The 15421-nt window shown below is 42.2% G+C and overlaps 1 protein-coding gene and 1 long non-coding RNA gene across 17 annotated transcripts in view; one reads left to right on the top strand and one right to left on the bottom strand.

Annotated features, from left to right (window-relative positions):
- PPP2R2B (protein phosphatase 2 regulatory subunit Bbeta) overlaps positions 1-15421 on the top strand; it is a 489623-nt gene that overhangs the window by 456222 nt on the left and 17980 nt on the right.
- The window catches only part of LOC134761438 (uncharacterized), a 48599-nt gene continuing 45097 nt past the window's right edge, over positions 11920-15421 (bottom strand). Inside the window, exons 3-4 of the long non-coding RNA XR_010140049.1 lie at positions 15067-15190; positions 11920-12025 (exon numbers count right to left, since the gene is read on the bottom strand). This is a non-coding gene — a long non-coding RNA (uncharacterized LOC134761438). The remainder of the gene's footprint in view (positions 12026-15066; positions 15191-15421) is intronic.

The following is a 15421-nucleotide window of genomic DNA, read 5'->3' as shown; positions in this document are numbered from 1 at the left end:
GAGCTACCAGGGAAGTGAGCAGAAAACCAACACATGTAAGCTGAGAAAAGACAGTGATTTAGAAATACATTAGGATCAATTATGTCAAATGCTTCTGAGAGGGCAAGAAAGATGAGAGGGGGGAAGTGATCATGGAATGTGGGCTCATGGAAGTCTTTGTCCATTAATTAGTTACTTAAAGTAAAAGCAGCACACTGCCTGACACATAGTAGGTTCCCAGTACACATTTGCTGAATGCAATCAATCTTGTGTGTGGTGGCACAGGGTAGGTTCTGCAGTAGCATCTTAATTCCATTGTCGTTTGGGCAGAACTTCCTTCTTCCTCACCTGCCCCTTGACCTTCCATCTTATTGAGAGGTAATGTCTAGTGCTGGGGAATTGCAGAAGCTGAATCTGGCCAGGGAAGGTCTTGAGGGCCAGGGCGAGGAGCCAGGGTTCCCCTCAGCAGTAGCGATGGGGCTGCCCTGCGGCACCAATCCCTTGCACTGGCTCTACCAGCAAGTCCGCTGCCTGTAGACACTCTCTTCTAGCAGCAAGGCCCTTCTGAACTGGCAAGTCTGCAGCCCAAGAACTGGCCACAGAAATACCCTCCTTCAGATGACACTAAAGCAGCCTTCCTGTCCAGGGGCAGTCTGACTCTTTCATGCTGAGGGGGAAATGGCATAAGCACATTAGACCTTAAAATCTGAGATGTTAGGCCAGGTGCGGTGGCTTACGCCTATAATCCTAGCGTTTTAGGAGGCCGAGGCGGGCAGATCACTTTAAGTCAGGAGTTCAAGACCAGCCTGGCCAACAAGGTGAAACCCTGTCTCTACTAAAAATATAAAAATTAGCTGGGCATGGTAGCACACACCTGTAATCCCCAGTACTCAGGAGGCTGAGGCAGGAGAATCACTTGGGCCCAGGAGGTAGAGGTTGCAGTGAGCTGAGATTGTGCCACTGCACTCCAGCCTGGGCAACAGACTGAGACTCCATCTCAAAAAACAAAAAAAAAATCTGAGATGTTTCTGTGAACAGTGTAGTCATTGAAGAAACAGCCCAAGTTCCAATGAGAAGAGGGCAAAGTTTGATGCCCAGTCCAACAATCCAAATCAGAAATTTCATTGTCCTCCAAAGGTGGGTGTAGTAGATGGGGAGAGTGCTATTTTTGAACATTTCTGTGTCTCATTTAATTCTCACAACAACCCATGAAGATTGGTATTAGTACCTCTAATTTACAGACAAGGCACAGAGAGGTGAGGAAACTTGCCCCAGATCACAGTGGAGGACCTAAGATTTGAACCCATGTTGGTCTGCTTCCAGAAGATTTATTCCTTTCCTGGGCATCTGACAGGATAAAGAGCATGATGTTTTTCTAAAATCCAGAAGGATAATTTCACAAGAGTCCATTTTATACAATCCCCATCTGGCTGGATTCCCCAGCCTGACCATTTTCAACCACAGAATTAATTCTGCCATTACACAGAACATAAAATCCACTCTCATTCTTCACCCTCATCTACAAACTTAATTGCCAACCGCTGGTAAGTAAGCCACTAGAGCTCCCTAATAAACCTGTGGCTCATTCCCCAGGTCTCTGATGGAATGTGTCCAAAGACATCAGCTGAGACAGCAACTGCAATGAATCTTAAAGCCCCTGAGATTTGGCACATCTTCCAAAAGGGGTTCAGTATTGATCTGGGGTATAATTAACAGTATTTATTTCAGGGGAGCTTGGTTAGGTTAAAAAGACAAGGTCCTTTATTAAAATGCTTTTGCCTGATGACAGGATTGCAAACACACACACAGACACACATTCCCCACTCTGGAGAAAAGCCAAAAGCCTTGCTGTAAGGAGCAGAATTCACTGATACCACCAACACCCCCACCTCATCCCCATGTCTGAAGCTGCTCTATCCCATTCAAGCTTAGCAGCAATTAACAGAGCAGGCAGTGCCCACGCCATCGAGTAAAAATAGAATCCCTTCCCACTTCTTCCATCCTCATTTCCATTTTTGATTAATTTAACCAGTTCTGTCAATTAGTCATCCTGGAGAATCCAGTTGAGTGGATTTTGCTAAGAACCAGAAGGCTTATTAATTTTGGAAGTGAGTGTTATTCATTAGTAGTTAACACCTTCCCAGGTCTTGCCCTCTCCCTCACTTGGGGTCTTGAATGAGAAAGCGGTGAAGGCCAAAATTGGCTCCTACACATGGCTGCAGCCCCCAAGACATGCAGAATGGGAAAGATTGGCCATGGGGTTATAGATGGCTCTGGCCTTGGGACATCTGAGGCCAACTTACCTGTCATCATGCCCTGTAACAAGCTGTCACTAGCAAAGCAGCCACAGGCACCTGAGGGCATCCTGAATTCTAGGTTCAGGAGAACCCAGTTAAGGAAATGCCCAGAAATATTTTCCCCAGAAAGAGACATTGGCCTGTTAGAGTCTAGGGAGGGCGCTGGCCTCCTCTTCCCTGTATTTTGGCTGTAAAAAACAAAAATTATCTTCCATTTTTTTAACTTATAAATATGTTGCAACTTTTAAAATCTAAGTCTGTGTTTTATGACCATTTTTCCATTTGTGGTTTCAAGAAATGAATCTTTTAACGTTCATATAAGTATCATAACAAGGTGGGAATTTTATTATACAATTTTTATATATAGTACATCTTCCAACAGCCCATTTTTTCCCTCCAAAGTGAAATCAAAGTTCACCTCTTTCTCTTTGTATTAGCTTCCTATGGCTGCTGTAACAAATTCTCACAAATGTAGTGGCTTAAAACAACACTAACTTATCATCTTGCAGTTCTGCAAGTCAGAAGTCTGACATTGGTCTCATTGTCTAAAATCAAAGTGTTGATCAAGTTGTGTTCCCTGCTAGAGGCTCTAGGGAGGAATGTTTCCTCACTTTCTTCAGCTTTCAGAGGCTGCCCACATTCCATGGCTAATGGCCCCTTCCTTCATCGTCAAAGCTAGCAGCAGGGAGATGAGTCCTTCTCATATCACATCTCTCTCTCTCTCTCTCTCTCCTGCCTCTCTCTTCCACTTTTAAGGACCTTTGTGATTACACTGGGCCCACCTGGATAATCCAAGATACTGTCCCTACCTTAAGGTCAGCTGATTAGCATCATAATTCTATCCACAATCTTTATTCCATTTTGCCATGTAAGGTAAGATATTCCCAGGTTCCGGGCATTAGGATTTTGACATCCTTGGGGAGCCATCATTCTGCCTACACATTCTTCAAGTTTCAGTTAAGGCACATTACTCCAGGAAGACTCCCTGGACCCCCAAGTAGGATTAAATGCCCTCTCTCAGAGCACTTAATACCATACATTTAATTACCTCTTTCTATTTTGGTCTCTCTCACTAGACAGGACCATTATTATGGCTAGACTCTTTTCTCAAACCCCCTCAGCATTTAGGACAGTGAAAGTGCTAAAGAAATGCTTTTAGAGGTAAAACAACTATAGTCATTCAATCTGATAAATTTGCATCTGATACTTCTCTTTACACAAATGTAAAAGCTAACACTAAATTATAAAGGCCAGTTATAGGTATTTGTGAGAGTAGTTGACCCACTGTTTGCTCATTTCTAGCATTAAGAATACATTACACACACACACACACACACACACACACATACACACAGTATAATAAAATACCGACCTTGTTATATTTAACTTACATGAATGTTAAATCGCATTCCTAGGCACCACAAGTGGGAAAATGGCAATAAAAAAGCATAAAATAAGATTTTAAAAGTTGCAATATTTTTACAAATTGGAGAACTAGAACATAAGTCTTGGTGTTTGCAGGCAAAGTAAAAGAAAGAGGAGTCCATGAAGTAATGATAATCAACTGCTACTTATTTATTCAACAAATGTTTATTGTTGCTTCACATGTCCCAGGCACTGTTCCAGGCACTAGGAAAATCGTGCCCACTGCCCTTGCAGCACTTTATTCAAGGAGAAGGAATCTAACAACACACACATAAATAAGATTGAGATTTAGTGAAAATGTTTCAGGGGAAGCAGCAACAGCAGATGCAGTGACTCTGAATCTGGACTGTGCTTGGCAGGTCACAGAGCAGAAGGATGACCAGCTGGGCTGTGTACAGTACCATAAGGAGGAATAGCATGAGAGGAGGCAGGAAGAGCTACATACAGGGCAGTCCCTTTGCACCACACAGCCCCCACTCACATTGTATTCCATGCAAAGGACTTGAGGGGCTGGGCCACATGGTAGACCTGTAGGCAATGATAAGGAGTTTGGATATTACTGTATTAAGAGAAAATCCAGGAGGGCTTGGTGTAAAGAAGATGATTGATTATACTTTTAATATGTCACTCTGTGGCTATTTAAGAATGAAGCATCAGGAGGAAGAGTAGATGCTGGGAGAAGAGTCAGAAAGCTATCAAAATGCTCCAGGTAAGAGATGAGCATGGCTTAGACTAAGATGGTGACAGTGGAAATGGTGAGATTGAATTGATTTGGGCCATGCTTTGAGTGTAAAGTTAATAAAACTGTTTAAAAAAAAAAAGATGTAGAGGGTGAAGTAAAGGAAAGCACCAAGGACAGCTCCCAGCTTTTTGGCCTGAGCACACACCTAGATGAAGGTGCCATAGAGCGAGTTGAAAACAGCAGTTTGCAGGGGAAATTTATAAATTCTGTGGACTCTCAGATTTGTGTTTTTAAAAAGGCATAAAATAATAAAAATTGATACCTTTTGCTGTTTAGCCCTTTGCTATTTATAGAGCCCCTTCTCATTGATTTATCTTCATTGATCCTCCTGAAAACCCAGTAAGTTTGCAGTATCTCTTCCTTTTTGCAGCTGAGGAAATCAGGGTTTAGAAACATTAAGTCTGAAACACTGACAATGATTGGGTTTTTTTCTTACATCATATAATGAATACAACCATCCTCACGACTTGCATGGCCCTGTAAGATGGAGAAGGGGGGATCTCTCATGTGTGTAATTGACTCATGTTTAAGTATATCGGTTAATTTGAGCCCCCCCATGCAGTTCTCATAATTCTATTTTGACAGCTCAGTAGGTAACATCAATAACTGAATTGTGAGATCTGCTGTCCACTCAAGCAGCTTCCAGCCCCATCAGTGCAAGTCTCTTTATCTGCTGAATTACTCAAAGCACCTGCTGGCCTTCCATCGTTATCAAGCACAGACCGGAGACAGCAGAGGGCAGGGGAATGCTATCCCCACAAAGCTCATAATGATACTTGCCTTTATCTTCTATTTTTAACCTGAACATAAGGATTTAAATAGGATTGATCTCATGTATGGGCATCCTTAATCCCAAGGTCAAATAGCATATTCTGACATTTTTGTGCCATTTGAAAATGTCTGTAATGCAGTGAAATTGTCATTGAAGAGTTACATATGAAAAAAATAGAATCATCAAGCTTAGGAAAAAGACTGAAATCAAACAAAGCAATGAATTGGTCAATAAGTGTTAACAAAGTATTGTGCTAAGCACAATGGATAGACAGACTTATGCAATTACTGCCTTTGTACACTTATCGTGGTGGGACAAGAGAATATAAAATTATGAAATGTTTCTAATATAAAGTTCATTTTCAATTGAATGTGAAATTTAGATTCCCGTCATCAGAAAGAGAAAATGCTGACTAAAAAGTGTTTATGCTGAATATTGTTTTAGACAGTTGAAATAGTGATTTCAAATGTTCTTATCCTCAGCATATCCTATGTGTACCCAAAAGTTCTGACGGGTAGCACTTTTCAGTTTCTGTTTATTGAGAATCTTTTGTGTTTGTGTCATTGTGGGTCCACAAAACCACAAATTTGTGTTAATCCAATGTACTGTTGCTTGCCCCTAGGGAGGTTATTAAGTACTGGAAGATTCCAAGGGCCATCCCTGACATTTCATGGATACTAAATTTTAGTTATTGAATGTATGAGTGAATGAGATGAGATCTAATATCAGATAAAAGGTGATATGTATCGCAGAATATAGTAAGGCTATGAATTATAAGCTAAAACTCAGAATTGTCTCAATGTTAAATTTTTCTCCTGGAATTTTTCCTGAAATTTGTATGATCTATATAATAGACCCCAGTACCAAATGGTATACTGAGTTATATATAAGCTGCTTTAAAGATAATGTCACAATATTTTATGGTGCTCTGCCCCATGACTTTTGTGTCTTGATCACAACTTGGGAACCTTGCTCTATAAAAGTTCAGAGAAGAAAGTGATTGTTTCCAACTTAACTTTTCAGAAAGAAAGAATATCAAGGGGTGGTGGAAGGGGGAGAGGGAGCAGAGCCTGGAATATGGGAATGATTTTGCCTTTTAGAGAATTTCAAATCCTACTGAGCAACTTCCAGCCACTAGGTGGCTTTCAGATACTCTGTTGAGGTTCATAAATTATAAAGGCCAGTCATAGGTATTTGTGAGATTCCTGTGGCTTGGAAACTTGGCTTTAATGAAGATAGAGGTTGTATATCATAGTGGTCAATAGTGCTGGTTCTGGGGTCAGACAAGCCCAGGTGTGGGTAACTTGGACTTAACTCCTTGGATTTACCCTCTGTACTAAGTATCTACCTCTATAAAATGGGGACAATAATGGAACATGCATTACTGGATTGTTGTGCAGATTCAATGAAATGTCTGGTCCACAGTAAACACTCAATATTTTTTAGTATTTTATTATCAAAACAATTCATAAACTTGGAGTTACAGATGAGAAAATTGGGCCCAGAAAAAGCATGTTGTTTACACAAAGTCAAAGATCTAGGCAAAGGTAGAGGGGGCTTGAACCCAGGTCTAAAGTTGAATGTTGTCAATAGATAATACCTATAAACACTTCCCATCTTTGCCTCCCCAGGCCTGTAGGAGAGGTAGCCAGGGAAGCCACGTACTAGGTAGAGCACAGAGGAACACAAGTATTATTTTTCTGGTAGAGTCTGCCCAGGCCTTGGGGTCTGTGTTTCTACAGAACCTGCTGGGGGAGTGCTAAAGTACACTGGGAGGAAGTACCTGAGCAGCAGTGGAGATGGAAAGGCCTCTTACTCTCTAACCGAGTGCAAAATGAGAACCAAGTACAACCTGTCTCTCCTTCCCCATAACCAAGTCATTAAGCAAAAGTGCTTGCTAACAGATAAAGCCTTTATTGTCTACAGTGATTATAAAATGTTTCTTCTCTCTGCATCAAAGGACAGTGGCCTCAAGTTCTAGAGTGACTGTGGAAGGGAAGGATAGCCCACGTGTTAATGGTATGTCTGGAGCAGGTAGTAGGTGCTCAATAAATTCAGTGACTATTCTCCACATTGCCCCGGTACATTGTGTTAAGTCCATAAAGAGATGGTTCCACTCTGGTTAATTCTCTGTGGTTGGTGAGATCACATAGCTAATGAAGCCCAAACCAGCGGTTTAATCCTTGCCCGTCCAATTTCTATTTGCTGGAACCATGCCCTCAGAGGTGTGGGGCTGCCAGTGTCTGTTCTCAGCACCAGATTGAAGGGGCCACCCTTTCTAGTCAGAGGACTGGAGGAAAAATGATGCTATATGAGATGCCATAGAGCCAGAGTTGGGTTTACATCCTAGCTCTGCCTCTTCTTAGCCTGTGACCAAGGGCAAATGACTCTCTGAGCATCATTTCTTTGTCTCCATAAAGAGTTTAGCGCAGTGCCTGGCAGATGGAAGACTATCACTACTCGATGTTTGCAAACTCCAGGAACCTTTAAGAAACGGATCAGTGGATTAGGAGCAGTGTTTTCCTGTAGAAAACCAGTACTGGGAACACAGAGGCAGAGTGCCTGATCCATGAGAAGACAGTAAAGCAGTGACCAGGCCACACCAGGGTCCCTCCAGGCAGTGCTTGGCCCATGCCAAGATGGACTGTCATACTCAGCTGTGAACTGCTCACCTTGCTCTGCAGGGAGATCACTGTCAGTGGGGAGCTGCTCCTCTCTCCCTTTCTGTGCCTCCCATTGCAGTGATTATATAGACAGCCTTGGAAACGGGGACAGCTTGGGAGTTCAGCACTGGCCTCTGCGGTGCCATGGCAACCAGCTTCCCAGCAATCACCCCTAATAATGGCCACTCGAGGTCTCTTCCACCTGGGCAGAGGCTCCCTGGGGAGTTCGGGCTTCTCTTGGAGTAGCTGCACAAAGCTACCTGTTGGGAACAAATTATGAGAGGGAAGGAGGGAGGGGAGAGCATGCTATCTCGGGGGTAGAGACGTGAGAAAGGAGGCAGACAAGAAGTCTCTAGCCTGTGATGTGTGGAGTGGGCCCAGGGGCCTGGGGATGCTGTCATTGGGTTCCCGGAGCCCACTGGCTGTAGGAATGTGTAATTCCACAGTGGGAGGTAGAGGCCCATGGACACTTTCGCCACTCACCAACCTTGCAGAGAGTGAAAGACCAAATATGAGCACTCATAAAGCCAGCCCTCGCTGTTACCAGATTTCTTCATTAGGCTCCTGTCGAGATGCTCACTGCCAACTCATCATCTTGTCTGGACTGCAGCCGCCTCCCTTACGGCTGCCTGCTGGAGAGAATGTGCTCAGAGGCCTCCTTCAATCAATATCTTTCCAGAATGACAGTTCTCAAAAAGGCACCAGTCCCGCTTGGCTAATAAATGATTATTCCTCACAAAAGAAAGACAAACAGACCCACAATTAATGAACTTGTCTGTACATATTAGCCCAAATTCAGTCTTTAGATTGACAGGCGAGCCCTAAGCCAAACACAGGTTTTCGCTTCCCCTTTCTTTAGATCAGATTCCAGCTGAGGCTCCTTCGTAAGAAAGTTCTAACCCCACAGATAATGAGCCTTCCAATGCTGGGCTCACTCAGGGACCATATGGTCCTTTGGGTCCCCATCTCTCCAAGCCTCTGTTTCCTCAGCCATAAAATAGAGATAATTCTTACCCTAGATGGTGCCTGGCAGATAACAGGTGCTCTTGTTATCACTGGTGTTGCCTTTCTGTGGGGCCAATTCCCTGAACTAAAATTTCTTAACTCATTGTGAATCCTGAACAAATAATATTTAAAAATAATAGGAGGAAGATTAGAAGGTGGCCAAATTAACCAGTAAGGAAGAAAGGATGCAGTGGGCTGAGATTGTCCAGGAAGGTTTTCTAGAAAAAGACAGTGAGCCCTGAAGGTTGAATAGGAGCCAGAGAAACAGGGGAGCAGGGAGAGGGTAGGGAAGGAGCATGGATCCAGCCCCAGCACATGCCAGTGCACCACAGACATCACCATCATCGTTGCAGGGAGTTAATCAGGTCACAGTTTGTGGCCTGCATAGCTTACAGAGGACGTATGTTTGATCACACACTCAAGTTTCTTTAGTTAGTTGCTAACATGAAAAAATCAGAGTTCCTCAAAAAATTTAGACTTTACAAATTAGACAGTCTGGCTATGCTGGAGCCCCATTTCTGCATGGCCGCATTCAGCTGGAGCAGAGTGGAAACTGCCCCTTTATGGTTTTGTTTTGTTTGTTTGTATTTGGGGTTTGTTTTTGAGACAGTCTTGCTTTGTCACCCGGGCTGGAGTGCAATGGTGTGATCTCAGCTCACTGCAATCTCCACCTACCAGGTTCAAGCGATTCTCCTGCCTCAGCCTCTGGAGTAGCTGGGATTACAGGCACACACCACTGCACCCAGCTAATGTTTTTTTTTTTTTTAGTAGAGACAGGGTTTTGCCTTGTTGGCCAGGCTGGCTTCAAACTGCTGACCTCAGGTGGAAACTGTCCCTTTTATAGGGTGTGGACACTCTAGTTTGCCACAGTCCCTACTGTTCCCTATTCCTAACCATGAATGTGTCACCTACTTCACTACCTGCCTGGCCCCTGGAGGTAGGAGTTCTTCAACTCTGGTGCAAATGAGTAGTAGACAGGTCAGACCTCAATGGAGCATTTCAGCAGAATGAAGTAGAGAGTAATATTGGAATGCTGACCTAGGGCTTGATATGGAGCCCCTGAACCAGGACAAGGGGGTAGGACTGTTGGCTATCAGCCACACAGAGTCACTGTAGATGTCTGAGCACAAAGTGGCGTTGCTTTGGGAAGATTCAAATATTTAGCACATGGTAGGATTGCAGGTCATTTCATGTTCTGCTGCTAAGCCCTGATGTCTCTGAGGAGTTTGGCTTGCTCTGCCTTTGCAGCCGCTGGGTTCTGGTTTCTCTGAACTGTGTCAGCTTATGGGTGTACAGCACCAGCAGCAGGAATGCTGGGAGGAAAGAGTGGCTGAGCTGGGGTTCACCAGCTCCCTTGGACAGTGAGCCTCTCATGGCCTCTGCCCAGAAGCAGCCCGCTCTGGCCTGCCTTCCCTGTCCAGCTGTATAGGGGCAGCTGCTGAAAGGGAACTGGCCCTGGGGTGCAGGAAAATAACAGCGGCTTTGCAGGGTTGAAGGGGGAACTCATGAACTTTGAGCCCTCCCTTTGTTGACAAACGGAGAATAGTTTTCTATCACTGCTGTAACAAATTATCACATACTTAATGAACTTAGAGGCTTAAAATAACACAAATTGATTAACTTCCTTACAGTTCTGGAAGTCAAAAGTCGGAAATGGGTCTCACTGGGCTAAAGTCAAGGTGTCAGCAGGGCTGTGCTCCTTTCTGGAGGCTCTAGGGCAGAATGGCTACTTGCCTTTTCCAGCTTCGAGAGGCTGCCTGCCTCCCTTGGCTCATGGCACCTTTCCATCTTCAAAGCCAGCAGTGACCAGTCTTGTCTTTCTCATATGGGGTTATTCAGACTTTGACCCTCTTGCCTTCCTATTTCACTTATAAGGACGGTGGTCATTACACTGAGCCCACTCAGATAATCTAATGTAATCTGTCTTAAGGTTAGCTGATCAGCAACCTTAATTCCCCCTTGTCATGTAACATAACGTGGTCACAGGTTCTAGGGATTAGGGTGTAGACATATTTGGGGATGGGGGCAGTGGCATTATTCTGCCTACTACAGGGGAATTGAGCAACTTTTCTTCCTTCAAGAGATGGCTGGGCATGGTGGTTCACTCCTGTAATCCCAGCACTTTGGGAGGCCAAGGCAGGTGAATCACCTGAGGTTGGGAGTTGGAGACAGCCTGGCCAACATGGTGAAACCCCATCTCTACTAAAACTACAAAAATTAGCTGGGTGTGGTGGCGCACATCTGTAATCCCAGCTACTGGGGAGGCTGAGGCACAAGAATCGCTTGAACCCAGGACGCAGAGGCTGCAGTGAGCCGAGATCGTGCCACTGCACTCCAGCCTCGGTGACAGAGTGAGACTCCGCTTCAAAAAAAAAAAAGAGAGAGAGAGAGATGAGAGGAAGCCCCAGCCATGGTAGATAAGAAGCCCCACTCTTTGTTGAGGGAGCACAGGCATGGTATATCTCTTACTCATTTTTGTAACCCTAGCACCTATCATAGTGCTTTACACACACTGGGTACTCAATACCTGTTGTTTGAATGGTGTGTGACACTAGAACTTGTTGACATCTTTTTATGGGTACAGATGTGTATATATTTACGAGGTACACGAGATATTTTGATTCACACATGCAATGAGTAGTAATCACATTGGGGTAAACGGTATATTCATCACTTCAAGCATGTACTCTTTGTTACAAACAATCTGGTTATACTCCTTTATTTTTAAATGTGCAATTAAATTAATATTAACTACAATCACCCTGTTGTGCTATCACATACTAGTTCTTTTTCATCCTTTCTATTTTTTTGTACTCATTAACCATTAACCCACTTCCCCCTGCCCCCCAACCTCTGGTAACAACCATCCTTCTACTCTCTATCTCCATGAACTCAATTGTTTTGATTTTTAGCTCCCATAAATAAGTGAGAACATGCGAGGTTTGTCTTTCTGTCCCTGGCTCATTTCACTTAACATAAAGAAAGACCTGCAGTTCCATCCATGTTGTTGCAAGTGACAGGATCTCATTCTTTTTTATGGCTGAATAGTACTTCATTGTATATAAGTACCACATTTTCTTTATCCATTCATCAGTTGGTGGACACTTAGGTTGCTTCTAAATCTTGGCTATTGTGAACAGTGCTGCAACAAACATGGGAGTGCAAATACTTCTTCAGTATACTGATTTTCTTTGTTTGGGGTATATACCTAAGGAGTGGGATTGCTGGATCATATAGTAGCTCAATTTTTAGTTTTCTGAGGAAACTCCAAACTGTTATTCATAGTGGTTGTTCGAATTTTCATTCCTACCAACAATGTACAAGTATTCCCTTTTCTCCACATCCTCATCAGCATTATTGCCTTTTAGATGAAAGCCATTTTAACTAGGGTCAGATGATATCTAATTGTAGTTTTGATTTGCAGTTCTCTAATGATCAATGATGTTGAGCTCTTTTTTGTATGCCTATCTGCCATGTGTATGTCTTCTTTTGATAAACATCTATTCATATCACTTGCTCATTTTTTTAAATGGATTAGATATTTTTTTCCTATAGAATTGTTTGAGCTCCTTCTATATTCTGGTGATTAATCCCTTGTCAGATGGGTAGTTTGCAAATATTTTCCCTCATCCTATGGGTTTTCATTTTGTTGATTGTTTCCTTTGCTGTGCAGAAATGTTTTAACTTGATCTCATTTGTTCATTTTTGCTTTGGTTGCTTGTGCTTGTGGGGTATCCCTCAAGAAATATTTGCCCAGTCCAGTGTCCTGGAGACTTTCCCCAATGTTTTCTTGTAGTAGTTTCATGCTTTAAGGTCTTAGATTTAAGTCTTCAATCCGTTTGAATTTGACTTTTGTATATGTTGAGCAATAGGGATCTAGTTTCATTCTTTTGCATATGGATATCCAGTTTTTCTAGCACCAATAGTTGAAGAGACTGTCTTTTCCCCCAGTGTATGTTCTTGGCACCCTTGTTGAAAATAAGTTCACTGTAGATATACAGATTTGTTTCTGGGTTCTTGTGTTCCATTGATCTATATGTCTATTTTTATGCCAGTACCATGCTGTTTTGGTTGCTGTAACTCTGTAGTATAATTTGAAGTCAGGTAATGTGATTCCTCCAGTTTTGTTTTTTGCTTAAGATAGCCTTGGCTATTCTGGGTCTTTTGTGGTTTCATATAAATTTTAGGATTGTTTTTTCTATTTCTGTGAAGAAAGTCATTGGTATTTTGATAGGGATTCCATTAAATCTGTAGACTGCTTTGGGTGGCATGGACATTTTAACAGTATTGATTCTTCCAATTCATGAATATGAAATATCTTTCCATTTTTTGTGTCCCATTCATTTTCTTTCATCAGTGTTTTTTAATTTTCATTGTAGAGACCTTTTACTTCTCTGGGTAAGTTAATTCCTTGGTTTTTAATTTGTAGCTGTTGTAAATGGGTTTAATTTCTTGAGATTATTTGCTGTTGAGATCATTTTTGTATCTCGATTTTGTATCCTGCAGTTTTACTGAATTTGTTTTCAGTTCTAATGGTTTTTTGGTGGCATATTTAAGTTTTTTCAAATACAAGATCATATCATTGGCAAACAAGGATAATTTTACTTCTTCTTTTCCTATTTGGATGCCTTTTCTTTCCTTTGTCTGATTGCTCTATCTAGGACTTTCAGTACTATGTTGAGCAACAGTGGTGACAGTGGGCATCTTTGTCGTGTTCCAAATCTTAAAGGAAAGGCTTTCAGTTTTTTCCCCATTCAGTGTGATACTAGCGGTGGCTCTGTCATATATGACTTTTATTATTTTAAGGTACATTTCTTCTATATCCAGTTTTTTGAGGGTTTTTCTCCTTCATTCTGTTGATATGACGTATCACATTGATTGATTTTCGTATGGTGAACTGTCTTGCATCCCTGGGATAAATTCCACTTGGTCATGATGAACGATCTTTTTAATGTATTGTTGAATTCAGTTTGCTAGTATTTTGTTGAGGATTTTTGTATATATTCATCAGGGATATTGGCTTATAGTTCTCTTGATATGGCTTTGTCCGGTTTTGGTATCAGGGTAATACTGGCCTCATAGAAGGAGTTTGGAAGTATTCCCTCCTCTATTTTTTTGTAACAGTTGGAGTAGAATTGACATTAGTTCTTCTTTAAATGTTTGATATGGGTTTGATGACTTCTGACAGTGTACCAGGCACTGTGCTACATGTCTTGTTTGTTTTTGAGACGGAGTCTCATTCTGTGGCCCAGGCTGGAGTGCAGTGGCATGATCTTGGCTCACTGCAACCTCTGCCTCCTGGGTTCAAGCGATTCTTCTCCCAAGTAGCTGGGACTACAGGCACGCGCCACTATGCCCAGCTAATTTTTGTATTTTTAGTAGAGATGGGGTTTCACCATATTGGCCAGGTTGGTCTCGAGCTCCTGACTTCGTGATCCACCTGCCTCAGCCTCCCAAAGCGCTGGGATTACAGGTGTGAGCCACCATGCCTGTCCTGTGCTACATGTCTTGCTTTTATTTCTTTTCATTTTTATAACCATGCAAATAAGATATTGATGTCTACATTTTAAAGATAAGCTGCATCTTAACAAGATAAGGAAAACTGACAAAGACAATCCAACCTGGAGATGATGAAGCCCAGGTTCTAGCCCCAATATGTCCGACTCCTAAGTTCATTCTCATGTACCATCCTGAGAGATGTAGTTTAGGAAAGAAATTTGCAGTTTAAGCAGAAATCTCATATTCCAGCCCTTCTACATGATCTCATGGCACTACCAGTCCTAGGGGCCCATTGTCCCACAGAAATGCATTGATCACCCCAGGCATTTATTCATGCTGATTCCCCTGTCCAGATAGGATGCCCCCTCCTACCCCTCAAACACCATTATCAGGGCTCAGCAAACTATGGCATACAGCCAAGTCTGACTCACAACTTTTTTACAACTCTAGCAAAGAATAATATTTTTACATTTTCAAATAGTTGAAGAAATCAAAAAAGAATAGTGTTTTATGACCATAAAAATTATACAAAATTGAAATTTCAATGTCCATGTGCAAAGCCTTCGTGTGGGATACATGCTCATCTGCTTACATATTGTCTATGCTGCTTTCACACTACAAAGGCAGAGTTAAATAGTTGTAATGGAGACCAAATGGCCCTCAAAGCCTAAAATATGTACTAACCTCTTATCTATCCAGTGCTTATTGATCATTTAAGGCTCAGCTTCTTATTAAGTCTTTCTTGGTCACACCAGCCCATTCGCTCCTCACTTCTCCCCACTATGAATTTTTAGTCTGTTTTTCCTGTCTGGGAAAAAAAAAGGTTTTGATTCATTATTTCTTAACTTTGAATGAATGATTAGTTGTTAAAAGACATGTTGTAAAAGAAGTATAGTAGATGCAGAATTATTTTGAAAAGTTATGTAAAACTTAGGGGCCAATATAATTTCTTTTAGATTAACTTTTCATTCTTCATCACGCTATGCATTGTATGCCTTGTCTTGTTAAAGTGTCACTGTAAAACAATTGTTTGTTGAAT

The sequence above is a fragment of the Pongo abelii genome, chromosome 4, assembly GCF_028885655.2.
Source record: "Pongo abelii isolate AG06213 chromosome 4, NHGRI_mPonAbe1-v2.0_pri, whole genome shotgun sequence".
Taxonomy (NCBI): domain Eukaryota; kingdom Metazoa; phylum Chordata; class Mammalia; order Primates; family Hominidae; genus Pongo; species Pongo abelii.
The sequence above is the reverse complement of the archived record's forward strand: the minus strand, read 5'-3'. Positions and strand labels throughout refer to the sequence as shown.